Genomic DNA, 14,444 nt, shown 5'->3' with positions numbered 1-14,444 from the left:
CATCAGGTCCTGGGCTTTTGTGTGCTGGGAGATTTTTAATCACTGCCTCAATTTCTGTACTTGTGATTGGTATGTTCATGGTTTCTATTTCTTCCTGGTTCAGTCTCGGAAAATTGTATATTTCTAAGAATGTATCCATTTCTTCCAGGTTATCCAATTTATTGGCATATAGTTGCTTGTAGTAGTCTCTCATGATCTTTTGTATTTATGAGGTGTCCGTTGTTACTTCTCCTTTTTCATTTCTAATTTTGTTGATTTGCATCTTCTCCCTTTTTTTCTTGATGAGTCTGGCTAATGGTTTATCAATTTTGCTAATCTTCTCAAAGAACCAGCTGTTAGTTTTATTAATTTTTGCTATTGCTTTCTTCCTTTCTTTTTCATTTATTTCTGCTCTGATCTTTATGATTTCTTTCCTTCTGCTCACTTTGGGGTTTCTTTGTTCTTCTTTTTCTAATTTTTTTAGGTGTAAGGTTAGGTTGTTTATTCGATATTCTTCTTGTTTCTTGAGGTAGGATTGTATTGCGATAAACTTCCCTCGTAGAACTGCTTTTGCTGCGTCCGATAGGCTTTGGGTTGTTGTGTTTTCATTGTCGTTTGTTTCTAGATATTTTTGATTTCCGCTTTGATTTCTTTAGTGATTTCTTCGTTGTTTAAGAGTGAATTGTTTAGCCTCCATGTGTTTGTATTTTTTGCAGTTTTTTTCCTGTAATTGATATCTAGTCTCATGGCGTTGTGGTCTGAGAAGATGCTTGATATGATTTCAATTTTCTTGAATTTGCTGAGGTTTGATTTGTGACCCAAGATGTGATCTATCCTAGAAAATGTTCCGTGTGCACTTGAGAAGAAAGTGTAGTCTGTCGTTTTTGGATGGAATGTCCTATAAATATCAATTAAGTCGAGATGGTCTAATGTGTCATTTAAAGCTTGTGTGTCTTTATTTTCTGTTTGGATGATCTGTCCATTGATGTAAGTGGGGTGTTCAAGTCTCCCACTATTATTATTACTGTCGATGTCCTCTTTTATAGCTGTTAGCATTTGCCTTATGTATTGAGGGGCTCCTATGTTGGGGGCATAGATATTTACCATTGTGATATGTTCTTCTTGAATGGATCCCTTGATTATTATGTCATGTCCTTCCTTGTCTCTTGTAATAGTCTTTACTTTAAAGTCTAATTTGTCTGATATGAGTATTGCTACTCCAGCTTTCTTTTGGCTTCCATTTCCATGGAATATCTCTTTCCATCCCTTTACTCTCAGTCTATATGTATCCCTTGGTCTGAAGTGGGTTTCTTGTAGGCAGCATATAGAAGTGTCTTGTTTTTGTATCCATTCAGCCAGTCTGTGTCTTTTGGTTGGAGCATTTAATCCACTGACATTTAAGGTGATTATTGACATGTGTGTTCCAATTACCATTTTCTTAATTGTTTTGGGTTTGTATTTGTAGGTGTTTTCCTTTTCTTGTGTGTCCTGCTTAGAGAAGTTCCTTTAGCACTTGTTATAAGACTGGTTTGGTGGTGCTGAATTCTCTTAACTTTTGCTTGTCTGAAAAGCTTTTGATTTCTCCATTGAATCTGAATGAGATTCTTGCTGTGTAGAGTATTCTGGGCTGTAGGTTTTTCTCTTTCAGGACTTTCAGTATATCCTGCCATTCCCTTCTGGCCTGCAGAGTTTCTGTAGAAAGGTCAGCTGTTATCTTTATGGGTTTTCCCTTATATGTTATTTGTTGCTTTTCTTTTGCTGCTTTTAATATTTTTTCTTTGTGTTTAATTGTTGTTAGTTTGATTAATATGTGCCTTGGTGTATTTCTCTTTGGGTTTGTTCTGTATGGAACTCTCTGTGCTTCTTGGACTTGGTTAATTATTTCCTTTCCCATGTTGGGGAAGTTTTCCACTAGAACCTCTTCAAATATTTTCTCAGACCTTTCTTGTTTTCTTCTTCTTCTGGGACGCCTATGATTCGAATGTTGGTATGTTTAATGTTATCACTGAGATCTCTGAGACTGTCTTCTAATCTTTTTATTCTTTTATCTTTTTCCTGCTCTGTGGCAGTTATTTCCCCCATTCTATCTTCCAACTCACTTATTCGTTCTTCTGCCTCAGTCATTCTGCTGGTTATAGCATCTAGAGTATTTTTAGTTTTGGTTATTTTGTTATTCATTGCTGTTTGTTTTTCTGAGGTCTTATGAACTGTTTCTTGTACTTTCTCTATTTTGTTGTCAAGATTTTGTGTCATTTTAACTATCATTACTCTTAATTCTTTTTCAGGCATTTTTCCTTTTTCCTCCTCATTTATTTGGTCTTGTGGGGTTTTTTCCTGCTCCTTTGCCTGCATAGTGTTTCTTTGTTTCCTCATGGTTGTCCAAACTTTTGGGGTTGCTTGTCCTGGCGATAGAGGTGTTTATAGAAGACTGTCCAAGCCTCAGATTAATGTCCAAGTGTTGGTTTAAACAAATACTAAGTCTAGGAAACACATACATGTATAAGACTCACAATTACTGAATCCATTAGTACATAAGGCTCTGAAAAGACCTGACAGAACCCCAGTATGCTATCAGATATTCAAAGAGAAACGCAACAGAAATTGACAACTGAAACAGAACAAATCAGGGACAGAAGCAAACAAACAAACAAATAACACCTTACACACACAAACACTAATCCAGGGAGATTTTGTAAGCTAGGATCAAATATAGAAAAGAGGTAGAGTACCACCAGACAGAATGGAGATTCTCAGAATGAAATTAGACAATTGTACTAAGAGCTAAGATAAAGACAAAACCTAATATTAAATACCAAGGCGCTGCATCATCTGGAGAATAGAGGAAGGATTCTGAGCAGCTCGATAGTGTTGCTGATTAGTATGTTAAAATAAAATAAACTAAAAATGGCTGAAAGAAAGGGGAACAAAAGGGCATAGTGTGATTGGAAATATGCAAATAAAAAAAAGGAATAGAAATGTATAAAAGATAGGGATGAAAGGAAAGTATGAGAGATATATTGTCTGTACTACCAAAAACTTAGCTAGAAATAGAAGTATATAAAAAGGCAAAAGAATAAAAATAGAATAAAAAATAGCATTAAAAAAATTGTTATAAGACTTGTAGATCCCTTAGGACTAAGATCGTAATTAATAAAGAAAAAAAAAATTTGGAACTGATCCCATAATGGACCAGTTCAATAGGATTGATACTAATATTTCTGTTTCCTTAGAGTCTCAGCTGTTAGTGTCCTTCTACTCACCTTGGGTTTTTTTTGCATTATTCTGTAACCAGCAGAGCTTCCTTTATTGTTCGTTTGTAAGCACATTGGTATGTAGGGTGGGAGAGGGTACAATAGTGGCTCCTTTTCCTGGGAGTGAGTGAGCAGTGGTGCACTGTTGTTTCAGTCAGGCTTGGAGGTGCCTGTTGTAGAGGGACACTGGTGGCTCAGGTGTAAACAGAAAGTCTCAGAGTTGGGCCTCTCTCAGGTTTTTTTTTCTTTTTCTCAGAAGCCTCCCTGTTGCCGGCATTCCAAGGGGTTTTAATCTAGCCCCGCCCAAGTTCCTGAGGGTCCTTGTTATCCCTGAGCACCTTGGGTGGCCCACAGTGCGTCTTTCCACTGCCTGTTGCAGAGGCTCCGAAAGAGAGAGAGAGGCTATGCCCACAGCTCCTCCCTGACCCCGCCCATGAGCCTGCAGCATCCAGCCACCATCATGGCCGGGCAGCTCTCAGGGGCAGGCACTCCTCACCACGGACCTCTTCCCTCCTGTCCTCTCGGTCTGTCACGTTACTGGCAACAATTTTTCTCACCCTGAACCAGCTCTCCGGTTCCCATGCTCCTGCTGCCAGACCCTCTGTTGAGCTGTGAATTGACGTCTCGGTCCGCGAATGCTGAACTGCAGTGCGGACCCTCCGAATGTTTCTCACTCCCTCCCATCTGCCACAGCTCCGCCGCTTCACCCTCTTTGAGCCATTGTAGATGCCTCCCTACCGGTTATGTCAGGATCCTTGTGGTCCTTTCTGGTGTCTGAGGTCGTCTGCTGGTGTTCAGCTGGTTCTCTGTGGGAATTATTGCGTCCTTTATTGCATTCCCAATGCATCTGTGGAGAGGGATGCATTCCACCTCCCTCTACTTTGCTGCCATCTTTTTCCTCTCTGATTTCCTCTTTGATTTCTTCAGTGATTGTTTGGTTGTTTAATAGCGTATATTTTAGCCTCCATGTGTTTATATTATTTACAATTTTTTTCAGGTAATTGATATCTACTCTCATGGCATTGTGATCAGAGAAGATGCTTGATATGATTTCAATTTTCTTCAATTTACCAAGATATGATCTATCCTGCAAAACGTTCTGTGTGCACTTGAGAAGAAAGTATATTCTATAGTTTTTGGATGGAATGTCCTATAAATATCAATTAAGATGAGATAGTCTAGTGTGTCATTTAAAGCTTGTGTTCCTTACTTATTTTCTGTTTGGATGATCTGTCCATTGATGTAAGTGGAGTGTTAAAGACTCCTACTAGTATTGTGTTACTGTTGATTTCCCCTTTTATGGCTGTTTGCATTTGCCTTATGTATTGAGGTGCTTCTATGTTGGGTGCATAGATATTACAGTTGTTATATGTTCTTCTTGGATTGCTCCCTTGATCATTATGTAGTGCCCTTCCTTGTCTCTTTAGAGTCTAATTTGTAGTGCCTTTACTTTAGAGTCTAATTTGTCTGATATGAGTATTGCTACTCCAGCTTTCTTTTGACTTCCATTTGCATGGAATATCTTTTGCCATCCCCTTACTTTCAGTCTATGTGTGTCCCTTGGTGTGAAGTGGCTCTCTTTTAGGCAGCATATATAAGCCTCTTGTTTTTCTATCCATTCAGTCAGTCTGTGTTTTTAGGTTGGAGCATTTAATCCATTTACTTTTAAGGTGATTATTGACATGTGTATTCCTATTACCATTTTCTTAATTGTTTTGGGTTTGTTTTTGTAGGTCCTTTCCTTCTCTTGTGTTTCCTACTTAGAAAACTTCCTTTAGCATTTGTCATAAAGCTGGTTTGGTGGTGCTGAATTTTCTTAACTTTTGCTTGTCTGTCAAGCTTTGATTTCTCCATCAAATCTGAATGAGATTCTTACTGGGTAGAGTATTCTTGGCTGTAGGTTTTTCTCTTTCAGGACTTTCAGTATATCCTGCCACTCACTTCTCGCCTGCAGAGTTGCTGCAGAACAATCAGCTGTTATCCTTATGGGTTTTCCCTTCTATGTTATTTGCTGCTTTTCTGTTACTTCATTTAATATTTTTTCTTTGTGCTTAATTTTGGTTAGTTTGATTAATATGTGCCTTGGTGTATTTTTCCTTGGGTTTATTCTGTATGGGACTCTCTGTGCTTCTTGGACTTGGTTAATTATTTTCTTTCCCATGTTAGGGAAGTTTTCCACTCTAACCTCTTCAAATATTTTCTCAGACCCTTTCTTTTTTCTTCTTCTGAGATGCCTATGATTTGAATGTTGGTGTGCTTAATGTTGTCACCAAGATCTCTGAGACTGTCTTCCATTCTTTAAATTCTTTTTTTCTTTCTTGCTCTGTGACAGTTATTTCCACCATTCTATCTTCCAACTCACTTATTTGTTCTTCTGCCTCAGTTATTCTGCTGTTTATACCATCTAGAGAATTTTTAATTTCATTTATTTTGTAGTCCATTACTGTTTGTTTGTTCTTTACTTCTTCTGAGTCCTTATTAACTGGTTTTTTTTTTCTGTATTTTGTTATTGAGATTTTGGATCATCTTTCCTATCATTGCTCTGAATTCTTTTCCAGGCAATTTTCCTATTTCCTCTTCATTGATTTGGTCATGTGGGTTTTTTTCCTGGTCCTTTCCCTGCATGGTGTTTCTTTGTTTTCTCATTTTTTCTAATTTATAGGATATATTGTACCCTTTCCCTATGCTGCCTAGTAGCAATTCCTCTTGTTTCTGCCCTCTGGCCCCTTTAGTGGGTTTTGTCCTATGTCTTCAGTAGGCCTCCCGTTGGGTGGTCTTGTGCCTGCTTTCTGGTGTGTGACTCTGAGTCTTTTCTCTCTCATTAGCAGGGCCATGTCAGGTGGTGTGTTTTAGAGTATCTGTGAGGTTAATATAGCTTTATGTAGTCTGTGTGCTGATGGGTGGGTTTGTATTCCTGTCTTGTTTGTAGTTTGGTGTGAGATGTTCACCACTGGCAGTTGCAGACAGCTGGATGAAGGTGAGTCTTAGACTCTAATACAGGGCTCCATGAGAGTTCTCTGCAGTTAATCTTCCCTGTGGCTGAGGAATACCTCATAGTCTAGCATCCTGGATTCAGTGCTCCCTCCCCAGAACCTCCTACTTGACTTCTGATTGAATAGTTCAGACTTCAGAGGTTGTTTGTCCTGGCACTAAAGTGGCTTTAAAAAGACTGTCCAAGCCCCAGACTAATGGTATAGTGTTCAGTGAAACTAATACTAAATCAAGGAAACATATACATGTGTACGATATGCAAATACTGAAGCCAGTAGAACATAAGGCACTAGAAAGACATGACAGAAAAACCCCAGTATGCAGTCAGACAATCAAAGAGAAAACCAACAGAAATTCAAAGACAAAAAAAAGAAGAAATATAAATACCACCAAACACACACAAACACAATTCCAGGGAAAATTTTGAAAGCTAGGATCAAATATAATAAAGAGCAAGAGTACCACCAGACAGCCTGAAGATTCCCAAACAAAATCAGACAATTATAATTAGAACTAAGATAAAGACCAAACCCAATAATAAAAACCAAAGCAGTGTGTCATGTGGAGAATAAAGCAAGGAAACAGAGCAGAGCAATAATATTGCTTATAAGTATATTAAGATAAAATAAACTAAAAAAGGATAGAAGACAGGGCAACAGAAGAGCATACTGTGACTGGAAATATGAAAAAAAATTAGAAATGTAATAAACATAGCGAAGAAAAGAAGGTTGGAGAGACCACATCAGCACTACAAAAAACTTAGCTAGAAGTATAAATATATAAAAAGCCTAAAAATGAAAATAGAAGAAAAAAAAGAATAAAAAAATGTTAGAAAACCTGTAGATCCCTTAGGAGTAACATCATAATTAATTTAAAAAAAAAAAAGCTAGAACTGACCCCAGAATGGACCAGATCAATAGAATTAATAATAATATTTCTGTTTCTTTGGTGTCTCAGCTGTAAGTGTCCTTCTACGCACCTTGGGCTTTTTGTATTATTCTGCAACCAGCAGAGCTTCTTTTATTTTATGTCTGTAAGTGCCCGTGTGTGGGAAGAGAGAGGGTACAACCACAGCTCCACCCCTCTGCGTACACCTCCACTGTGGCACCCTGCCTGGATCATGGCAGCTTGGTCGGCGGTAGCAGTGCCTGTTGCAAAGCGACACCGGTAGCTCAGGTGTAAGCACAATACCTCCAGAGCTGGGCCACTCTGCTGCCTTTTGGTGCACAGCTGCTGGCATTCTAGGCTAGCCCCACCCAGGGGCCTTTGTTATCCCTGACTGTGCTAGCCAGGCCCAGAGGGGTCCTTCCTTTGTCCGTTGCTGGCACTGAGAGAGAGGCTACACCCACGACTCCTCCCACCTGCTTGTGAATCAGCAGTATCTAGCCACCTCCATGGCTGCGCAGCTTTCCATGGTAGGCATTCTCTGCTGCGAATTTCTTCCCTCCTGCCCTCTCTGTCCATCTCCCCACTGTCAAAAATATTTCTCACCTTGAACCAGTTCTCCAGTTCTCACGTTCCAGCTCCTAGACCCCCTGTACAGCTGTGAACCCAAATCTCAGTCCAGACACACTGAGCTGTGGTGCAGGCCTTCTGTGTATTTCTTACTCTTTCCCACGTGCCACAGATCAGCCGCTTCACCCTCTTTGAACAGTCATAGATGCCTCCCTTCTGACATAGGGAAATTCCCCATTGGAGAAGGGGTTTCCGTGTCAGATAAGGGATGTTTCCTCGAATTAGGCAATCTACCCTCTCTTTCATATCCTCCGCCCCCAGGTTGTAGGACCTGTCCCTTTCCTTTCTTCTCCTCCTCTTTCTCCTTCCCCCTTACCCCCATCCTACCCAGTTATGTCAGGATCTTTGCAGTCTTTTCTGGTGTCTGAGGTCCTCTGCTGGTGTTCAGCTGGTTCTCTGTGGGAATTATTGTGTCTTTTGATGTATTTCTGATGCATCTGTGGAGAGGGATGCAATCTACATCCTTCTAATTTGCCACCATCTTTCTTCTCCTGTTGGAAGATTTTTAATCACAGTTTCAATTTCAGTGCTTGTGATTGGTCTGATCATGTTTTCTATTTCTTCCTGGTTCAGCCTAGGAAGTCTGTATTTTTCTAAGCATTTGTCCATTTCTTCCAAGTTGTCCATTAATTGGCATATAATTGTTTGTAGTAGCCTTTCATAATTTTTGTATTTCTGCAGTGTCAGTTGTTACTTCTCCTTTTTCATTTCTGTTTCTGTTAATTTGAGTCTTCTCCCTTTTTTTCATGATGAGTCTGGCTAATGGCTTATCAATTTTGTTTAACTTCTCAAAGAACCAGCTTTTAGTTTTATTGATCTTTGCTATTGTTTCCTTCATTTCTTTCTCATTTATTTCTGATCTGATTTTTATAATTTCATTCCTTCTGCTAATTTTAGGATTTTTAATTTTTCTTTCTCTAATTGATGTAGGGTTAGGTTGTTTATTCAAGATTTTTTCTTCTTTCTTGAGGTAGGATTGTATTGCAATGAACTTACCTCTTAGAACTGCTTTTGCTGTATCCCATAGGTTTTGGTTCACTGTGTTTTCATTGTCTCATATTTCTAGGTATTGTTTGACTTCCTCTTTGATTTCATAAGTGCTCTCTTGGTTATTTACTATTCTGTTGTATAGCCTCCAATTTGTTTGTATTTTTTACAGTTTTTCCCGTGTAATTGATATCTAGTCTCTTAGCAGTGTGGATAGAAAATATGTTTGATATGATTTCAATTTTCTAAAATTTATTGAGGCTTAATTTGTGACCCATAATGTGATCTATCCTGGAGAATGTTCCATGTGCACTTGAGAAGAAAGTGTATTCTGTTGTTTTTGGGATGGAAGTTCCTATAAATATCAATTAATTCCATCTGCTCTAATGTGTCATTTTGATCTTGTGTTTATTTATTTTCTGTAAGGATGATCTGCCCATTGGTGTAAGTGGGGTGTTAAAGTCCCCTACTATTATTATGTTACTATCAAGTTCCTCTTTTATGGCTGTTAGCATTTGCCTTACATATTGGGTGCTCCTATGTTGGGTGCATAGATATTTACATTGGTTATACCTTCTTTTTGGATTAAACCCTTTATCATTATGTATTGTCTTTCCTTGTCTCTTGTAATAGTGTTTATTTTAAAATCTATTTTCTCTGCTATGTGTACTACTACCACAGCTCACTTTTGATTTCCATTAGCATGGGATATATTTTTCCATCCTGTCACTCTCAGTCTGTATGTGTCCCTAGTTCTGAAGTGTGTCTCCTGTAGACAGCATATATCTGGGTCTTGTTTTTCTACCCATTCAGCCAATCTGTGTCTCTTGGTTGCAGCATTTAATCCATTCACATTTAAGGTAATTATTGCAATGTATGTTCCTATTACCATGTTCTTAATTGTTTTGGGTTTGTTTTTGTAACTCTTTTCCTTCTCTTGTGTTTCTTGCATAGGCAAGTTCCTTTAGCATTTGTTGTAAAGCTTGTCTGGTGGTGCTGAATTCTCTTAGTTTTTTGCTTGTCTGCAAAGCTTTTAATTTCTCCTTCAAATCTGAATGAGATCCTTGCTGGGTACAGTAATCTTGGTTGTAGGTTTTCCCCTTTCATCATTTTAAAGATATCCTGCCTCTCCCTTCTGGCCTGTAGTGTTTCTGCTGAAAGATCATCTGTTAGCCTTATGGGGGTTCCCTTCTATGTTATTTGTTGCTTTTCCCTTGCTGGTTTTAATATTTTTTCTTTGTATTTAGTTTTTGATAGTTTGATAATTTTTTTCTCAGTGTGTTTCTTCCTGAGTTTATCTTCTATGGGACTCTCTGTGCTCCCTGGACTTGGTTGTCTATTTCTTTTCCCATTTTAGGGAGGTTTTCCACTCTAATCTCTTCAAATATTTTCTCAGACCCTTTCTTTTTCTTTTCTTCTTCTGGGAACCCTGTAATTCAAATGTTGGTGTGTTTGTTGTCCCATAGGTCTCTGAGACTGTCATCAATTCTTTTCATCCTTTTTTCTTTCTTCTGCTCTGTGTCAGTTATTTCCATCATTCTATCTTCCAGGTCACCTATCTGTTCTTCTGTCTCAGTTATTATGCTCTGCATCCCTTCTAAACTATTTTTAATATCAGTTATTGTGTTGTTTATCACTGTTTGCTTTCTCTTTAGTTCTTCTAGCTCCTTTTTAAACATTTCTTGCATTTTGTCCATCTGTGCCTCCATACTATTTCTGAGATCTTGAATCATCTTTATTATCATTATTCTGAATATTTTGCAGGTAAACTGACTATCTCTCCTTCATTTGTTTTGTCTTGTGGGGTTTTACCTTGTTCCTTCATCCACTGCATCTTTCTCTGTTTTCTTATTTTGTTTAATTTACTGTGTTTGGGGTCTTCTTTCCTCAGGCTGCAGGGTCTTAGTTCTTCTTAATTCTGTTGTCTGTCCACAGTGGGGAGGTTGGTGGTTCAGTGGCTTGTGTAGGCTTCCTGGTTGAGGGTGGAGGACTTGTGCCTGTGTTCTTGTGTGTGGAGCTGGATCTTATCTTTCTGAAGTGCAGGGCCATGTCTGTTGGTGTTTTGAGGTGTGTCTGTGAGCTTAGTATGGCTATAGGCATTCTGTCTGCTAATGTGTGGGGTTATGTTCCTGTCTTGCTAGTTGTTTGGCTTGAGGTATCCAGCATTGGGTCTTGCTGGTCTTTAGTTGGAGTTGGATCTTAGTGTTGAGCATGAGCCCTCTGGGAGAGCTCTTGCTGATTGCTATTCCATGGGTTCTGGAATTCTCTGGTGATCCAATGTTCTGTACTCAGCTCTCCTGCCTCGGACATCCTGTTCTGACCCCCAGCTGGGGCACCAAGACTCTGGAAGCTGCACAGCACTGAGAAAAAGGAGGAAGAAGAAAAGAAAACCCCTAGACAGGTGGTAATAGCAACACTAAATTGTCAAAATTACACAGAGATGTATACACTTTCACTCACAAAAAGAGATGAAAAGAGAAGAGAAAAAAAAAGAAAAAGAGAGAAAACAAAGGAGAGAATAATCAAACCAATAAATGAAAGCATATCCAAATATATACAGTAATGATTAAACTAACAAATACATAAAACCAGGAACGAGTCAAACAAACCAGGAAGTCCTCCAATACTTCTGGGTAGGTCTCTGCACCTGCTATGGGCACTGTGGAGAGCTCAGACTGTGATCTTGTTTTATTCCTGTGTGTATTTGCTCCCACAGTACACAGTTGCCCCCTACGTCTACAGCCTCTATTGTTCCGGTAATCCACAGGTGCAAGGTCTATCAAGCCCATTGTGGGTATTAAATCTGCTCCTCCTGCAACTGTTTCCCTTTCTCTTGGTCCTACAGTCCTCAGGGATCAATTTTGGTTTTGTTTCCATCTCTGTGTGTTGGCTGCTCTCAGGAGTAAGTTCCCCACACAGGCAAAAGGGGGCAAAAGTGGGTGATTGAGGCTTACTTGCAGATTCCAGCTAGTGGGGCGGGAGGGATATGGCAGTCTAATTGAAATTTGTGAGAGTGTTTGCAGCAGCAGAGGTTGGCATGAGTCTGAAGTGTGCTGTACATTCTCCCAGTGAAGTTGGTCCTGAATGTAGGACCCTTGGCGTTTGCAGGCTGCACTTGCCACTGGGATGGTGTAGCCAATGACCTGCCTTGCACACAGGACCCTTGGTGGCCACTGCAGCCATCTCTGTTTTCTGATTTAGCAGCCATGGCTGGCAGTGGTGCTCGTGCAGGTGCTGCTCTGTTGCCTGTGAGGTCATGGAGCAGGAAGCTCCTCTTGAGCATGCCACAATGAAGGTCTCCTGCCTCTCCTTTAAGCCTAACACATTTTAGAAGGTATGAAATGACAAGTGTTGGTAAGGATATGTAGAAAGGGGAACCTTAATACACTATTTGTGGGAATGTTAATTGTTCCTGTCACTGTGGAAAGCAATATGGAGGTTACTCAAAATATTAATAATAGAGAGTGATGTCAGCATAGCACCATGAGTTTTATTTTCTCATTTGATTTACAACTAATCAGATATACATACCAAACAAAAAGCACCCAAGGACACCCCAAAATTTCATCCATTTATGCAACCAAATGTGGGTGGATTGGATCTCAGGAAAGGCAATGGATCTTTGTGCATCACAGTGGTGGAAATGGCAGTGGCAACAGTGGTGACCTCTAATAGAGGAGGTGTAAATTGAAAGTGGTGACTGAAATTTTGTTCAGCTGTTTAGGATGCTGCTGGAGGGACATGTTGATCTTTCTGAGGTGGGACCTCCGGGAATGTGGGGAGGGAAAGGAAAGGGGGAAAGGCAGGCAAAGAGAACTGACAGAATGTGATTTCTGCCATCTGCCTTGTGATTTCAGCAAGAAGCCCATCCATAGACCTCTGGAACCCACCCCCCAGTTGAACATCCCCCTACTGGATCATGAGCACACCCAAAGGCCCAGGTATGAAATGACACCTCCCTCCATTATGCCACATTTTTTATATCAGTTTTTATACACAAGCACTGCAACTTTAGAGGTCATTAACTCCAGTAAGAGAAATCAAAAACTTGTGCTATATCTCTATCTTCTGGAAAAAAAAGCAAGCAAAAAGGTTTCTAATTACCAATCTGTAAAATTGTTAGTATCACACTAAATAAAGCCTTTTCTAAACAAAAAAAGTTGTTTGCTACTTCAAATGTGATGGCAGAAGCACATATTATCATCAAACACTATGAAAAATCATGATAATACACCACCACAAAAACAAAATGAAAATTCTCCAGCAAACAAATGTGTCTTTACACATCTAACTAATAAAGAATAAAAAATAGCTCTTTTAAAGAAATTCAACAAGCTACAAAAAACAACTCAGAAAGGCAATTCAATAAATTCAGGAACAAAACTGATGAATGGAAGGAGTAATTTACCAAAGTACTTGCAATTGTTAAGAAAAAAAGAGAGAGAGAGAGAATTAAACAAATTCTAGAACTGATGAACTCAATAAATAAGATGAAAAATGCATTAGAGAGCATTGGAAGTAGAGCAGATCAGATGGAAGAGGGAACAACTAATATGGAGGATAAGAGTTTGGAAATGATTTGAGTGAAAGAGGAAAGAGAACTAAGAATTGAAAAAAAAAGTGAAGAAAGCCTACGAATTCAGATTTCATTTAAAAAGCTGATTTAAGAATAATGGGTAAGTGCTGGTATCAAGAAAGTGGAACAGATCTTGAGCTTACCTCTCCCTCAAAACACACCAAAACTATGACTAAACATAGAGCAACTCTCTCTGAGAACAAACTGAAGACTGCAAAATGGCTCTTCTAAAACCAATGTTATAAAGAAAGAACCACAAGAAGTCTGGTAGGAAGGGAGAATAAATGATCTAGTCAGGACACACACCTCTGATCATTCAGGGATCCTCCCTAAGGAGCAAAGGGTTCAAGCCAAATATTTGGTATCCCAACCTTGGGGTCCAGCACTGGGAAGACAAGCCCTTTTGACTGGTTTAAAAAACAGTGGGGTTTCCTGGAGGGCTGTAGTAAAAAAAGACTTTTCTCCTGAAGAACAAGCACACATGCTTCCTCCTAGTCCCTGAGTAGAGGCACCAGTAAACGGCCTGGTGCTCTGGCCAGCATATGAGGACTGCCCCAATGAGCCTACTCAGGCTGCACTAGACCCCAGTTCCAGGTCCTCCTGCTCTGGCCCTGCTCCCTGCCAAGGTGGTGACTATCATAGCACCTTAGGAGAAGCCAAGACTAGCACCAGGCTCCTGTTGAAGAACCTTGGGATCTAGCCCCGCCACTGGCCAGGGCAGAGACTGCCTTCATGATGGGGAAAGGCTGAGCTCACTCAGGACTGTGACTGCAACCTCTTGGCTTCTGGTCCTGCCCCCACCCAAGGAGGAATCTGCCATTATGCCAGGGAGAAAACAAGCTCACTCAGTACTGTGTCTCTAGCCCCTTAGGCCCTGGCTCTAGACACAGCAAAGGTAGAGACAATAGTGCTGTGAAGAAATGAATCTTGTTCTGGACCTCTATCCATTTGGTTCCTATCCCCATCTATGACAGGGTAGCAACTGCTATCATATTGGGTAGAAGCTGAGTTCACTCAGGATGATGGCTTTTGCCTCTTAGGCCCTGGCCCCAGCCCTGGCCATGGTGGAAACTGCCATTGTGGCAGGGAGAAGCCAAGCTTGCCCAGGAGTGTGGCTCCAGTCCTTCAGGCCCTGATGACAGCTC

General features: G+C 40.0%; 1 protein-coding gene across 8 annotated transcripts in view; it reads left to right on the top strand.

Moving 5' to 3' along the window:
• The window catches only part of NBDY (negative regulator of P-body association), a 339,446-nt gene that overhangs the window by 72,249 nt on the left and 252,753 nt on the right, over positions 1 to 14,444 (top strand). For 6 of the 8 annotated variants that reach the window (XR_009050425.1, XR_009050427.1, XR_009050426.1 and 3 more), the window contains one exon: positions 12,581 to 12,664. The exons of the other annotated variants lie outside the window; for them this stretch is intronic. The gene's annotated coding sequence lies outside the window, so the exon portion shown is untranslated. The remainder of the gene's footprint in view (positions 1 to 12,580; positions 12,665 to 14,444) is intronic. 8 annotated transcript variants of the gene reach the window in all.

The sequence above is a fragment of the Hippopotamus amphibius genome, chromosome X (genome assembly GCF_030028045.1).
Source record: "Hippopotamus amphibius kiboko isolate mHipAmp2 chromosome X, mHipAmp2.hap2, whole genome shotgun sequence".
Classification (NCBI taxonomy): Eukaryota; Metazoa; Chordata; class Mammalia; order Artiodactyla; family Hippopotamidae; genus Hippopotamus; species Hippopotamus amphibius.
This window is presented reverse-complemented; position numbering and strand designations above follow the sequence as displayed.